Genomic DNA, 16025 nt, shown 5'->3' on the forward strand with positions numbered 1-16025 from the left:
TGAGTTGAGAGCTGCAAGACTTTTCGCCTCTGCCCTGATCTTGTCTCAAGTGGTATGGTCACTCCTGTTCAGTCTCTGGTCAACATTACACCCCAGAATGTTGCTCATGGAGGATTCAACAATAATATTGCTGTTTAATGTCAACAAGGGATACTCAGATATTCTCTTGTTAAAGATGGTCTTTGCCAGGCATAGATGTGATACGACTGTTCCGTGCCACTTGTGCAAATTTTAGATGCTGGCCCGGTCTTGCTGCTTATTTTTGATATGCGATTTTTGAGAACAGTTTTAGCTCAGGTTGAGGTTCAGGTTGTAAGATTGTTCTCAATGAGAGCAAGCCTACCAGCTCAGCGAGCAAACGTACAACCTGAACACATTGATATATGCACATCAGTATATGAGCAGTTGAGAATGATGCTGAATATTGTCCAATCGTCAACCAAGATCCCTACTTCTGAAGGGAAAGTGATTGGCGAAGCAGCTGAAGTAGGCTCGGCCAAAGAAAAGACCCTGAGGAACTCCCCTCGAACTAAGAAGGCCTGGATTCTCAAGCACCATCTGCTTCACAAGTGGGACATGACGCATCTGAGCATGTGCGTTAAAAAGTCTCCTGCAGAAAATCCAGAGATTCAGGGAGACTGCTGTTTGTTTCAAAGATCACCTGAGGGTGAAACTGATAAAAGCTATCGCCGAGGACACTGCAGCACCCGGGTAATGGGTTCTGAAGAAAATCCACACAGGACTGTAATGTTTCACTCTGTTTCTCCGTCCACATCTCCTGCCAGACCCTGCTGACCTCCTCTAGCACTGTCTGATTGACTCTCAGAGTTTCGGCATCTGCATGAGTCACCCTTCGGCCTCGCCCGGCACTGTGACGTCACGGACCCGTATGTGCATGCGTCCAGATCCCTGGCCAAGATGGTGGCTGTTCATCTCGGAACTGCGACACATTTAATTGCAAGTTATTTTTCAACGTAGTCGCTTCTCGCTGAAAGGGTTTTTAAACGCTCGACAGCTCCTGCAGCCTTAACATGTGCAAAAACGCATCTCTTCCCATTTCCAACGGAGATAAAGTCGGTTTTGCCAATGTGCTGCCCTCGCCTGTCGTGAGTATGGAGGGCTTTAAGGACTGCTGGGCATGCTGGCTCGCTGCACCCGCAATTGAATTCAGTTATTACAGAAAATTGATTCTGTTCATGAATAACTTTTTTTCTTTTTATTCCAACCTTTTGTTTTCCAAACAATCTTTGGAAAACAGAATTTGTAGTTAGAAAAATATCTTAAAATGGGATGCATATATCAAATCTCTCAAATCATCTCTACAACATAACCTTGTCATTAAAGTACAAGATCTCTCAAATCATTTTGTAAATTCCCGTCCTGAGTTGATGATGGTGGATTTTGGAAACTCCTTTAACAAGTGGATGTTTAGCACTCAAACCAAGAGATATATTTGTTTATTCTGAAAGTGTCTCAACATGTGTCTTTTGTCATCTCATTTTGCAGAGTAGTAGAAGTAATGAAAACTGAAGTGTTTCTCTGATTTCAGTTCTGTGGTATCTTTTCAGCTAAAAAATCCAGCCGGAGAGTTTACATTGAAGGACAATGAAGTTGGTTCAGAGGTGAATAATATTGAGCATTCATCTATAATCCAATACTGAACTTGCTTTGCTGTGGTTCATTGGTCAGGCCCTGGTGTGATCCCTTTACTGTGGATCTGAATCCATGTCCATCCATTGCTCTGTTTAAGCCCTCTCCTCCATGACAATCTCTTTTCCATTGTCCAACCTGCACCACCTTTAGTAATGTGGATTTTAACCCGATGTGATAGTTTTTTGTTATTCCTTCCAGTCATGTTCAAATGAGGGTTTTATCACTGCATGTCCCTATGCTATGTGATGTTAATTTATTCCACTCGTTTATGTGGCCTCCCTCACAAACATCTCTCAGACTTTCCTATACTCCTGCTTGCTTTTATTCTTCATGCTCCCTCTTACACACTGTATTCCCTTCCCTGTTCTTACCGCCTCACCTCCCCTTCCCTGTCCTTACCAATCCCCCTCCCCAACAACCCCTTTCATTTCTCTTTCATCCCTGAGTGGCCCGAGTCTTTTCTTGGTCGAGATACTTCCTTGATGCATAATAGAACGTGGAACAATGCAGCACAGGAACGGACCCAAGATGCTGTGTTGAACATGCTGATCAAAACCCTCTGTGCAATCAGCCTGAAACCAAACGGTGTTAGCCTGACAGCAAGTCGGGAACATGCTGAACTGGATTATAAAGGATATGACAATAAATGATAACTGGACACTGAGAAATAATGGGGGAAATATGTTTTTTTAGAAGCAGAATATTTTTAAATCTGTTGTATTCTATATTTTGGTATGAGCATAACTGGCAGAATAGATAAGGCTGTGGGAGGCTGTTGGTGGTGGGGAATATTTAAAATTTCAGCGGCATTTTGACAAGGTTCAACAGGGGCTAAAGTATAGCGAGGGAGAGAAAAAAGCCCCTGAAAGGTCAATGAGGCCGTTTATGTGGAATCACAGTTGATGGGGGAGATCTGAAAAAAAAGTGTTTGGATTTTACTGTGGAGATTCCAGGAGAAAACAGCACAAGGAGCGTGCTGTCAGCCAAAAGCCGCACCCATCTCATTCACCCGGCCACTTTCTGCCCCAAGTGTTGCAGAGTCTATGGGAGGCCACATCAGTCTGTACAACCACCTACAGACTCCCACGGAGCGTGGGAGATAGTCAGCATAATCTGTGACCCATCACCAATGCGATAATGAGAGAGGAAAGTTGAATCCCCTCACTGTTATCCCAATGCCTTTGTTACAAATTCAAATAATTCCTTGTTAATCCAGTGTCTCACAATGTAATGCTGTAAAGGAGCCTTAACACTGCTCTTGCACTTCTGTGTTCTGACCCTTATTACCCAGAATTTTGTCTACGACTGATTGAATATCTAAGGCCACATATTTTCTTGATTATCCCATTGTTATCCCTAACGATGAGAGATCCCCATCCTTCTTCCCATTCTGCCTGACTTTCCACAATGTTATGTAGCTGTGAATATTAATGCCCCACCTTCTTGTTCACCCTGTGACCATGTCTCCCTGATGGTGAGTAGATAGAAATCACAAGTCACACGTGCATATCCCTTAGTGCAAATACTTCTTTCATCCAAATTTAGATACAGTAATTTACTTTTTATCACTATTTCCTGTCACAAACATATTTGCTGGTGTACAATATTAGTTGAACTCACTTCCTTCCTCTTTCTTTCTGTTTGTCCCCAACCACGTCCCCCTGTTTCAATATTTTAATCTCTCCCCGTGGAATTCGGATTTCCTTTCAGCTGAGCCCTATACCTTCTCATGGGTGCCAGTTTCAAGCACTCTGCACAATCCTGGTCATATGATTGACCAGGGCACTGGTTCCACCACTGTACCATCCCAATAAAATAGCTGACTTCTCCCTTAGAACTGGTAACAGTTCCCACTGCATCAGACCCACTCCTTCTGACACAATGGTTTGATTCTGAAAACCTGCTGCACTCTGGTGATATCACTCAGTCTCTCTCCATGTGGTATCCCTCACTGTGTGGGTCTAATTGCTGCCTCTGTCAACGCCTCTCACTCCTGCAGCTGGTCTACGATTCTGAGCCAAAGGAATTCTCCACTCCAGACTGACGGAGCAGCACAAGCCAGGGATGGAGACTGGGATTTTCCAGGTGTCTGTTGGACTCAGTGCTACTCGACATGAGTCATCCTCACTACCTCAGTCTAATTTGCCATTCTGTCTGTTTCTCTCTCTCCTTTAGGTAATCAGGATGTGCCTGACTTCGCCAAATTCGTAATTCTCATTCATTGCCACATTGAAGACAATTGGGCAGCCAGAGAGAGATGGAGAGTGCGATCTGGAGCCTTCAGTAAATCCTGCAGCCGAAAAGATCACTCACAGTAAACAGCACAGGGAGGAGTTACTGGCCTTCTATATTCCGACGTGGAAGACAGGACGTAGACACAGTTCTCGGCAAGGAAAAGCAACATTCTAGGCTTCATTCCCACCATCTTGTGAGAGTCCTGCTCTCACCTCTGCTGTACTCACTGAGACAGCACAGAGGTCCCAGGCATCAATCCAGCCCCATGTTGTATTAGGGAGCTCTGTAATATCCTCCAGTCCCAATAATCCTGTCTCTGTTTGGAATCTCCTCTATATCACACAATGCTCTTTGTCTCTGTCAGGTTCTCCAATCCCTAACACCCTAATCCATACATTTTTCCAGTAAATACTAAATTCGTTCATCCCGGTAAACCCTGACAGTGCTGTTTCTCCCTGTAAGCTCCTCCTACCAACATCACCCTCCATGTCATTGTATTAGTCTTTAACCTCTTCTTCTTTCCCTATCTGTGCAAACTTCTCCAGCTCCGACAATCTTCCTTAGCTGTGAAAAAAATGTAATCTCCTTATTCTTCTCCAATTCTTCAAACGTAATCTATGTAAACTTCACCCTCAACACCCCCTCCCAACCCCACCAACCGTCCCAACAATAGAACCGCTTTCAGTTTGTGCAATCGTCCCCACATGTGTAACTGTCTCCAACCCAGCAACCTGGCATTGTCCATTGTTTTCCTGTCTACGTCGCCTCCAGAGCCTAGAAGTCCGCTTACATATTTAAACGTCTTCAGTCACTACAGTCTTCCATATCTCTGTTAGTATATACAATAGTCTTCTCCCTGAAACACCCTTAAACTCCAAGACAACTATAGACCGGTGAGCCTGACCGGTGGGAAAGTTGTTGGAGGGAATTCTGAGCGATAGGTTGTACATATATTTGGAAAGGCAAGGACTAATTCGGGATAGTCAACATGGCTTTGTGTGTGGGAAATAATGCCTCACAAACTTGATTGAGTTTTTTGACGAAGTAAAAAAGAGTATTGATGAGGGCAGAGCAGTACATGTGATCCATATGGACTTCAGTAAGGTGTTCGACAAGGTTCCCCACGCGAGACTGATTAGTAAGGTTAGATCTCATGGAATACAGAGAGAACTAGCCACTTAATACAGAACTTGCTCAAAGGTATAAGACAGAGGATGATGGTGGAGGGTTGTTTTTCAGACTGGTTGCCTATGACCAGTGGAGCGCCACAAGGATCGATGATAGGACCTCTACTTTTTGTCATTTACATAAATTATTTGGATGCAAGCATCAGAAGTACAGTTAGTAAGTTTGTAGATGATGCCAAAATTGGAGATGTAGTGGACGGTGAAGAAGGTTACCTCAGATTAGAACAGGATCTTGACCAGATGGGCCAATGGGATGAGAAGTGGCAGATGGACTTTAATTCAGATAAATGCGAGGTGCTGCATTTTGGAAAGCAAATGTTTGCAGGACTTACATACTTAATGGTAAGGTCATAGAGAGAGTTGCTGTACAAAGAGACCTTGGGGTGCAGGTTCATTGCACCTTGAAAGTGGAGTCGCAGGTAGATAGGATAGTGAAGAAGGCGTTTGGTATGCTTTCCTTTATTGGTCAGAGTATTGAGTACAAAGGTTGGGAGGTCATGTTGTTTACAGGACAGTGGTTAGGCTACTGTTGGAATATTGCGTGCAATTCTGGTCTCCTTCCTATCGGAAAAATGTTGTGAAACTTGAAGCATTCAGAATTGATTTAAAAGGATGTTTCCAGGGTTGGAGTATTTGAGCTATAGGGAGAGGTGGAACAGGATGGGGCTGTTTTCCTTGGAGCGTCGGAGGCTGAGTGGTGATCTTATAGTTGTTTACAAAATTATGAGGGTCATGGACAGGGTACATAGACAAAGTCTATTCCATGGTGTGTGGGAGTCCAGAACTAGAGAGCAGAGTTTTAGGGTGATAGGGGAAAGATATAAAAGAGACCTAAGGGCAAGTTATTCACAAAGAGGGTGGTACGTGTATGGAATGAGTTGCCAGAGGAAGTGGTGGAGGCTGGTACAGTTGCAACATTTAAGAGGCATTTGAATGGGTATTATGAATTGGAGGCGTTTGGAAGGATATGGGCCAGGTGCTGGCAGGTCGGACGAGATTGGGTTGGGGTCTCTGTTCATCATGGACGGGTTTGACCGAAGGGTCTATTTGCATTCTGTACACCTCCATGACTCTATGACTATGCCTCGAAGACCCTCTATCTGTGCCTATCAGCCTGCCTGCCTCTAGCCAATCTCCATCCCTATCCCTATCTCCAGAATCTAACTCAGATCCCTCTATCTCTGTAAATTCCTCCAATCCACAAACCCCTTTGTCGCACTAACGTTCTTGACCAGATGTAATTCTGTTTGACTCGAATATCCTCGAGCCTCTGTAACCTCTATCCATCTGTTCAATCCCACACTACTGAGGAATGACTCACTGCATTCACTATAAAGGAGATGGAATGACAGTGAACAGATATGATGGAACTGTTTATTCCGGAGATGTTGCTGCAGAATGGCCATTGCAGGGAAGTGAATACTGAAGGGTTTTGTGGGATCGTGGCAGGCTAGGCAAAAAGCCAACAAGTTGTGAAGAAAGGATGAGCTGAACGCAGTAATGAAACATTCATTTGGAAGTGAAGATCAAAATTTGTAGTCTTAACTGAGTGGAGCTGAGAATAAGCAAGCAACAGCAGCATTTAGCAGGATTTCATTTATAGGAACCAGCCAGTGATGGTAATGCCAATATGGTTACAGTCAGGATACTGAATGTACTTGTAGCAAGGGCAGTAGAGTAAATGTGTGTTACAGTAGTCTCCATCCCGACTGGATAACTCATGAGTATCAGGGCTGTAATGGATTTAATCCTGGATTGTATACGAGATGTTTTTCTATCAACAAAATTGTCCTTTGTAGATCAAATGCTATGCAATAATAAATATCTAGTAATCCCATTATAAAGGTGTTTTGTGAGTCGAGCCCCATAATGTTATGCAGGACAAATTGAGTTTGAGTTCCGACCATGAGATGGAGGAGCGGAATTAGGCCATTTGGCCCTTTAAGTATGCTCTGCCCTTCAGTCAGATCATGGTTGATCTGATGATTCTCTACTCTATTTACCGGCCTTTTCCACAAAACCCTTGTTTCCCTGATTAATTAAAACCTGACCATCTCTGCTGTAAATACTCTTAATGACCCAGCCTCGACAGGCCCCTGCAGTCAGGAATTCCCACAGACTCACAACCCTCTGAATGGAGACATTCCTCCTCATCTCCATCTTCAATGGATGAGCCCTTGCTGGGATTTTATTCTCTCTGGTTGGAGATTCTCACACCACTGAAACGAAAGGAAGTGACAGAGATAATTATTGCAGATGACATGAAAATTAGTGGAGTTGGGATTAATGAGCAAGGAGATCGAAGGTTGCAGGAAGTTACAGATCAGTTGGAAAGATGTGCAGAGAAATGACAAATAGAGTTTAAGCTGGACAATTATGAGGTCATGTCAAATTCAAGAAGAAAGTTAACATCCTGAGGGACAGTGATATACAGAAGGATCTTGGTGCAAGACAGTAAATCCCTGAAAATGGCAACAGAAGTGTTCCAGATGGGAAGGAAAGCAAACGGAACACTGGCCTTCATCGGTCAAAACGTTGGGTATAGTGGTTTGCATCTGCTGTTGTAATTGTATAAAACGTTTGTTTGGCCACACGTGGAGAACTGTGTGCAGTTTTCATCTCCACACAATAGGGAGGATGTGGAGGCTTTGGAGATGGTACAAAAGGGGTTTATCAGCATGTAGCACGTGTTAGGTTTTTGAAGGGAGTGTTAGGTATAAGAGGAAATTTAACAAAGTTGGATTGTTTTGTGAGAGTATCAGAAGCTGACAGGCGACCAGGTACAAGAAAATAAAATTAGGACGGGGCAGATCATGTGGATAGTCGGAATCTATTTTTCAATGTGTAAGTTTCAAATATTATAACACACAGGTTTAAGCTGAGAAAGAAGAAGTTTAAACGAGATGTGTGAGGCACGTTTTTCTAACGTAGAGAGTGGAAGTTACTGAGGGAGGTCGGAGAAGCAGAAATATGAGCAAAGCATTGAAGTGGCATTTGGTCAGAAACATGAACAGGCAGAGAATAGAGGGATATGGACCATGTGCAGGTAGATGGGACTAGTTTAGAATAGAATCATGGACAGCACAGCGATGGTGGGCCGAAGGGCCTATTACGGTGCTCTACTGCTCTGTTTTCTAACTTCCCAGCATCTAACCTGTCAAATCCCCCCAGAAACATGAATGTTTCATTCAACTTCTCTCTCATGTTTTCTGAACGGCAATGGGTTCAACCTCAGTCTAATCCACCTCTTCCCATTAGAAAATCCCTCCATTCACAGGATCAGCCGAGTGATCCTTCTCTGGCCTGCCTCCAATGTGACAATGTTGTTCCTTAGCGCACTCAGACTGCTCTTAATATTCTAGGTGTGGTATGATTGTACCTTACCGTAGATCTCCCTCTTTTTTAGACGCCATTCCCTTTGTAACAAATGTCAGTATTTGATTTGCCTTCTCTATTACCTGATGACCCTGAAAGCTACCTCTTCCATCTTGACAACCAAGAACTCTCACAACCCTTTCTGCTGTCAGTCTGAAACCAAATAGTGTTAGCCTGACAGTAAGTCAGGAGCATGCTAAAATGTTTTAGAAAGGATATGTCAATAAACAATAACTGGACCCTTAGAAACACATTTTATACAAGAGAATTTGTTATTGAGCCTGTTGGATTTTATTTCTGGTGTGAATATAAATGGCAGAGTAGATAAGGGTGTCGGAGATGTGTGGTGGTACGGAGGTTATGGATTACTTGAATTATCAGAAGCCTTTGCACAAGTTTCAAGAAGTGCTAATGAGTAACTTAGTAGAGAATAGGGCCCGTTAAAGATCAATGAAGTCACCTATGTGTGGAACCAGAGGAGATGGGCGAGAAATTAGACAAAATAGTGTTGTAAGAATTTACTGTGGAGAAAGACATGGAAGTTCAGGAACTTGGGGAAACAAATAGTGACGTCTTGGAAAGAATGCTCAATGGAAAAGAGGAAGTGCTGGAGTCGTAAAGCAAATAAAGGTTGATCCTAGAATATTGTGGAAAGCTAGGGAAGAGATTGCAGTGTCCCTAACAGAGATATTTACATTATCAACAGACCCCGTGAGGTGTCGGAAGACTGGAGGGCGGCTAATGATGTTCCATCACTTCAGGGTGCAGAGAAAAGCCGGGAGATTACAGCCCCGTGAAGGCGAAGTTGTTAGAGGAGCTTCTGAGAGAAAGGAGCTAAGTATATTCGGAAGGGCACGGGCTGATTAGAGATAGTCAGCATGGCTTTGTGAGCGGATAACAATGTTTCACAAACCGGATTGACTCTTCAAGGAAATGGAGACAGTGAGGTCTGCAGATGCTAGAAATCAGACTTTAGAGGGTGTTGCTGGAAAATCACAGCAGGTCAGACAGCATCTGAGGAGCAGGAAAATCGACATTTCAGGCTGGAGGCCTTCATCAGGAATAAGGAGGTTGCCAAGAGCTGGATGAAGGCAAAGCATTCAATGTTGTCCAAATGAACTTCAGCAAAGCATTTGACAAGTTTCTAAGGGATGTAGAATGTCTAGTCAAGAGGAAGAAGGAAGCTGAATTATGGTTGAGGAAGCAAGAATCAAATAGACGTCTAGAGGGTTACATGGGGCAGCACGTTGTCTCCGTGGTTAACACTGCTGTCTCATAGCACGAGGGACCTGATTTTAATTCCAGCCTCCGGCGACTGTATATGTTCTCCCATTGTCGGTGTGTGTTTCCTTCCGGTGCTCGGCTTTCCACTGACAGCAAAAATGTGCAGGTTAGGTGAATCAGCCATGCTAAATTATCCAGAGTATTCAACGATGAAAAGGACTGATACATGTTTACAGGTTGATGTGAAGAAGGAGGATGCGCTGAGAATTTTGTAAAACATAAAAATAGATAAACCTGCTGCATCCACAGTCACGACAGGAAGCGAAGAAAGAGATTGTTGCGCCTTTGGCGATGGCCTTTGCTTCCTCACTGTCTACTGGTCATACCAGATAGATTGGAGGCAGGAAAATGTTATTCCCTTGTTATGGAAAGTGAATAGGGACAATCTTTGGAATTACAGAACTGTCAGTCTTATGTCTGTGGTGTACAGATTATTAGGGAGGACTGTGAGAGACAGGATTTATGATTCATAGTTTGATTAGAGATAGTCAGCATGGCTTTGTAAGGGGCAGGTCATGCCTCACAATGATCCTGTTCCTTTTTGCTTGTCTTCAGCTACACCCCTGTGCTGTTCTGATGTCTTCATCTTTTCTCTTTGGATTTGGAAAGTTCCTTTCACGTGAACTCTGTCCCTGCATCCTCGCTGTCATTTTAGAGCTCTGTCCATAAACCTACCGACATGATTGGCCAGGACACTGGTCCCAGCACGGTTCCAGTGGGACCATCCTAATGGATCTTTTAAAAAATAAGGTATGGGATGTGGGTGTCTCTGGCTGACCAGCCTTTCTTGCCCAGCCCTCGTGGTCATTGAGCTGAGTAACTTGCTTGGCCATTTCAGATGGTAATTGAGAGGCAAACACCTTGCTGTGGGGATGTCGATCAGACCACATGAGGATGGGCAGATGTCTTTCTCGAAAGCACAAGTGTTTGGGTTGTTTTGTACATCGGCAATGGTCCCATACTTATTTGTGGATTATTAATTGGTATTTTTAAAATTATTGATTTCAAATTCCAACATTTCTGATGGTGGCATTAAAACCTGCGTCCCCTTAACGTTACCACTGGGGCATCACTTCAACTGGTCACTGGTTGCTCATCTCTGAGCACTGAAACCAGTGCATCATGAACCTAAGCCCATTCTTCTAACATGATTGTTTGATCCTGACACCTTCCTGCACAATGATGATATCACTCAGTCTCTCTCCATGTGGTATTCCTCCCTATGTGGGTCTAATTGCTGCCTTTTTCAGCGCCTCTCGCTCTTGCAGCTACTCTGGATCCTGAACTAACAGAATTCTCCACTCCAGAGAGACGCAGCTGCACAGGCGAGGGATGGAGTTTGGAATTTTCCAAGTTTCTTTGGGATTCATTGCAATTTTCCCTGTGTAACCCTCACCGCATCTGTCTAATTTCCCATTCTGTCCATTCCTCTGTCTTCTGTCGGTACTCAGGAAGTTCCTGACGCAATAGACTTCCCAACTGTTGGCAGTCCATTCCATCTATGAACCATCATCTGTGGATACACTTAATGAGGTCCTGGGGCTTTCCATACCATTGTGTATGAAAACCTCCAGCACCATCTCTTCTGTAACATGCACTCTTTTCAAGTCTTAGATATGTACAGCGTGGAAACAGAGCCTTCGATCCAACTCATCTATGCTGACTAGAAGATCTAAATAAATCCGTTCCATTTACCAGCATTTGGCCTATTGCCCTCTAAACCATTAAAATTCTTATACCCATCCAGATACCTTTTAAAAGTTGTCATAGCATCCATCTCCTATATTTTCTCTCTCTGCACATTCCATACACATCTCGCCGTGTGCGTGAGAAAGCTGTCCCTTAGGGCGCCCTTAAACCTAAGCCCTCTACATTTGACTCCCCAACCCCTGGGAAAAGACCTTGATTGTTTACTCTATCCATGCCCCTCATGTTTATATTAACCTCTGTAGGGTCACCTCTCAGTCTCCGATGTTTCAGGGAAAATAACCCAAGCTTATTCAGCAACAAACTGGCAACGTTTTGTCAACCTTTTCTAAACCCTTTCAAGTTTCACAACATCCTTCCTATAGCGGGGAGACTGGAATTGCAGAGACCTCCAATTATTCCCTGAGTTCCCCAGTCTTTGTCCATAGTAAGTTCTGGAGTGAAAAACTTTTTTTGGGACTTAGTCATATTCTGCAGTTCCAAATATCGATGGCATCATTGATCTTTAAGGGCCCCTATTTTGTCTCGACTTACTTGTATATTCTTAATTTATTTGCACAATCACTTTCGGATTCGTCTTATCTTTCTCTGCTGAGGCGATTTCAAGTGCCCTTTCTGCATTCCTGATTTCCACCCGAAGTGTATTCCTGCAGCCCCTATGCTCCTCAGGGATTCTCATGATCCAGCTGAATATTCCTGACACGTGCCCCCTTTTCCTTGACCTGACCGTCAATAGACAACCAGTGTTTCCTAATGCTGTCAGCATTGAGCTGCACACTAACAGGAACATGCTGGCGTTGAACGCTCAATTTATCTCACTTTTAAAATATTCTTATTTGCCGACTTCTCTTTCCCTGCAAATAGACACACCAATCACATTTTCAAAGTTCCTGGTTAAGACTATCAAGATTGGTCTGGCCCCATTTTATAACTTGAACTTGTGGACCCGGCCAGTCCTTTTCCATCGCTATTTTCAAACGAATAGAACTGTGGTCACTTTGGCAAAATGCTTTCCCACTAACACCTCAGTCCCTTTCCCTATTTTGTTTCCCAAGGGGAAGTCAGTATTTCCCCCTTTCCCTATTCAGGACATTTGCATATTGATTGGGAGTTTTCATGGAATGCAATTACCAAATTCCTCCCTTGAAAACACTGAACAATGGCAGTCCCAGTCTATTTTTGGAAAGTTTAAAAGCGCCAACCATAACAGCCCTAGTATTTTGCCTGATATTTGAGATCTCCCGACATATTTGTTTCACAGTCAGCCACGGCTTATTCGGGGTTCGTAGGACAATCGTATCAAAGTGATGACCCATTTTTATTTCTCAGTTCTACGAGAATAGCTTCGCTGGGCGATCCCACAGGAGTATCCTCTCTAAAACCCACTACCACACGTCCTCTCTGGCCTCCCCTTCCAAGCTTCCTGTAGCATCTCTACCTTAAAGCATTGAGCTGCAATTCCTGCCCCTCCCTCAGCTGTGTTTCTGCAATTGCTATAATATCCCAGTCCCATGTTTCAATCCATGCCCTGAGTTCATCTGTCAGGCGTCTTTCATTGAAATAAGTGCAGTTTAATCATTAGTTTCTCCACATTCCCTGTGATGTTCTTGCCTGCCTTGTCTGTTGAATGTTCTCTCTCTTTAACTTGTGCACTGACCTCAATCTTCTTTCTGGCCTTATGGCTGTTGAGGTTCCAACACCCTGCCAGGTTAGTTTATATCCTCTCAAGCAATTCGCCCCACCAGGGTATGGGGCCCCCTCCCGCTCCCAGTTCATGTGCCTTTTCCACCCTGTCTCCCTGTGTTGACACCTTCAGGGATCTAGGCACATGTCCACTAAGATCCCTTTGTTACTCAGTACTCGGCAAGGATCGAGCATTCATTATGTCTGTCCTTCACTTATCATACCTCCCACAGAGTATGACCTTACACTGACCAGTACTAAACTCTGCTCAGATTATCATCTGATCGTCATTAGACTGTATCTAGAGACCATCCCCCCTCACTGTGAACCACACCGTCACCTTTCGTGTCATCTGCAAACCGACTAATGACACCTTATGCTTTTACATTGAAGTTATTATTCCACAGAAGAATCAACAATTCCTGCACAGATCCCCATGGTACACCCGCTGGTGAAAGGATTTCAAATACGAAGAAGTTTATCCCCCAATTTTGTATCCAATTTACCAATTTGCCTTGAATCCCATGGGCTCTTCCCTTTTGGACCAGCCTTCCATTTGGGACCTTGTAAAAGGCCTTATTCAGGTTCATGTAAACCACATCATCTGCAATGCCCTCCTCAGTATTTTGAGAGACCAAATCAAAAAACGCAACTGAATTCTGAGGCGATATCTTCCTCTACCAAATCCGTGATGACGCAGCCGAGTTGACCCTTACGGTTGCAAGTTTTGATTCATCCTCAGAATATTTTCCAATAATTTCCCTCCTCCTGCTGTCAGACTCTCCGCTCTGTAATTATCTGGCCTATTCCTGTTGCTCTTATTGAACAAAGGAACCACATTAGCGATCCTCCAGTCATTCATCACTTCACCTGTGGCCAGCAAAGTATTAAATATATCCACCAGGGCCCCAGCAATCTCCTCCCTTACTTCCCATAGCAGCCTGGGATACATTGCATTGGACACTGGGCGTTTATCCACCTTTATGCCTGTGAAAATATTTAATATCCCCTCCTTATTGGTCGACACATGTTCGAGAACCTCACCATCCTCAACTGAAATCCTTGGCTACAATGCCTTTCCCCTGTGTCAATAAGGACGGAAGGCATTTATTGAAGACCTCACCTACTTCCTCTGGCTCCATGTACAGATTGTTCCTTTGGTTTGTAACATGAGCAACCCTCGAACTATACTGATCAAATACCTTGTAGCCTTTACTTAAAAGTATCTGCCAAGGATATTTCATGTTCATTCTTTGACCCTCAGTTTGAAGGACCCCCTTGCACTTTCTATACGTTTGAAGGGCTTTGCCTATTTTCATCGCAGTGTACGTCTTTATCCAGCTCACGATATCACTTGATCAGTATTCGCTGGAGTTACTGTCATTGACATTTACTCATCGGGGGCCAAACCTGCCCTGAATTCTCACTGTACCACTTTAACATACTTCCTTTTTCCGAATATGAGCCCAACTGCAAATAGTTCCTCCCAGTCTGTGTTTGTCAGGTGCTGTATCATGATCGTGATAATGCCCAGTGACAGTGATATTTTATCAACTGGGGGCTTCTCCAAATTTGGCCTCTTCACATCTGCACTCTTTTTATCTCTTTCCAAAATGACTTTGAAACTTAGTGTTATGTCCACTATCCCCAAAACGCTACAAAAATCATTAGGTGTGTCATCTTGTCCAGCACATCCAACTCTTACCAAACTACCCTGAAGCCTCTCCAGCACATGATATAGCTGTAACCTTCTGCAGTCCCCACAGCACCTCTCCATCCTTTCAGACAGCACCTCATTACCTCTAACCATTCAGAAATCACGAATGCATGGGACACAGGGAAACCTATCTCTCTGGATACATATGGTTCCCTTGGAGCCCAGCGCAATGGGATTGTTTTAATTTAATCGTGAGATGTGGGTGTATCTGGCTGGTCAGCATTTGTTGCTCAGACCTAGCTGCCCTTGAGCTGAGTAGCTTGCTTGGCCATTTCAGAGGGCAATTGGGAGCCAAATACTTTGCTGTGGGTAAGTCGTGCAGCACATGTGAGGATGGGCAGATATCCTTGTCTGAAGAACAAGTGTCTTTTGGATGAACAAAGGTTATTTTCGACCTCAGCAATGGTTTCATGCTTACTCGTGGATTGTTAATTGCAATTTTTAAAAGTTATTGATTTAAAATTGCACCATTTCAGATGGTGGGATTCAATCCTGACTCCCTTGAACATTGGCTGAGGTTTTGGATACAGTGATACCACTTGGCCATCACTTCACCTGCTCACAGGTTACTCATCCCTGATAAGTTATACCAGTGCACCATGAAGCTAAACCCATTCTTCACATACAACGTTTTGATCCTCACACCTTCCTGCACTCTGGTGATATCACTCAGTATCTCTCCATGTGATATCCCTCTGTCAATGCCTCTCGCTCTTGCAGCTACTCCAGATCCTGAGCTAACAAAATTACCCACTCCAGAGAGCCAAAGCAGCACAGGCCAGGGATGGAGACTGGGATTTTCCAGATCTCTGTGGGACTCAGTGCCATTCTCCATGTGTAATCCTCACTACATCAGTCTAATTTCCAATTCTGTCTTTTCCTCTGTCTCCTGTAGGTTCTCAGATATTTCCTGACTCAGTGTACTTCCCACCTGCTGGGTGTGTCGTCCATCACCACATTGAAGATGATTGGTCAGCCAGAGAGACAAAGGGTAGGGAGGTCTGGGTCTTCCAATAAATCCTGCAGTGAGGTAAGATCACTCACAGTGAACAGAGCAGAGAGCAATGAGAGAGCTCCAAACATTGATTAACAAAACATGACACAGGTACAGTGTTGGAGGGGGAGCACAGTACAGACACACTCCGGGCTCAATCCCCACCCCTACTGTAATTTCTGTTGTACTG

The 16025-nt window shown here is 44.0% G+C and overlaps 2 long non-coding RNA genes across 2 annotated transcripts in view; both read left to right on the top strand.

Annotated features, from left to right (window-relative positions):
• Window positions 1-918: 918 nt before the first annotated feature.
• LOC140455525 (uncharacterized) lies at window positions 919-6928 on the top strand. Its single transcript, XR_011952908.1, has 3 exons — window positions 919-1106; window positions 1569-1622; window positions 3829-6928. It is a non-coding gene; the product is annotated as an uncharacterized lncRNA (long non-coding RNA).
• A 2233-nt stretch (window positions 6929-9161) lies between these two features.
• LOC140455526 (uncharacterized) overlaps window positions 9162-16025 on the top strand; it is a 40306-nt gene continuing 33442 nt past the window's right edge. The window contains exons 1-2 of the long non-coding RNA XR_011952909.1: window positions 9162-10484; window positions 15737-15871. This is a non-coding gene — a long non-coding RNA (uncharacterized lncRNA). The remainder of the gene's footprint in view (window positions 10485-15736; window positions 15872-16025) is intronic.

The sequence above is a fragment of the Chiloscyllium punctatum genome, chromosome 30, assembly GCF_047496795.1.
Source record: "Chiloscyllium punctatum isolate Juve2018m chromosome 30, sChiPun1.3, whole genome shotgun sequence".
NCBI classification, from domain to species: Eukaryota; Metazoa; Chordata; class Chondrichthyes; order Orectolobiformes; family Hemiscylliidae; genus Chiloscyllium; species Chiloscyllium punctatum.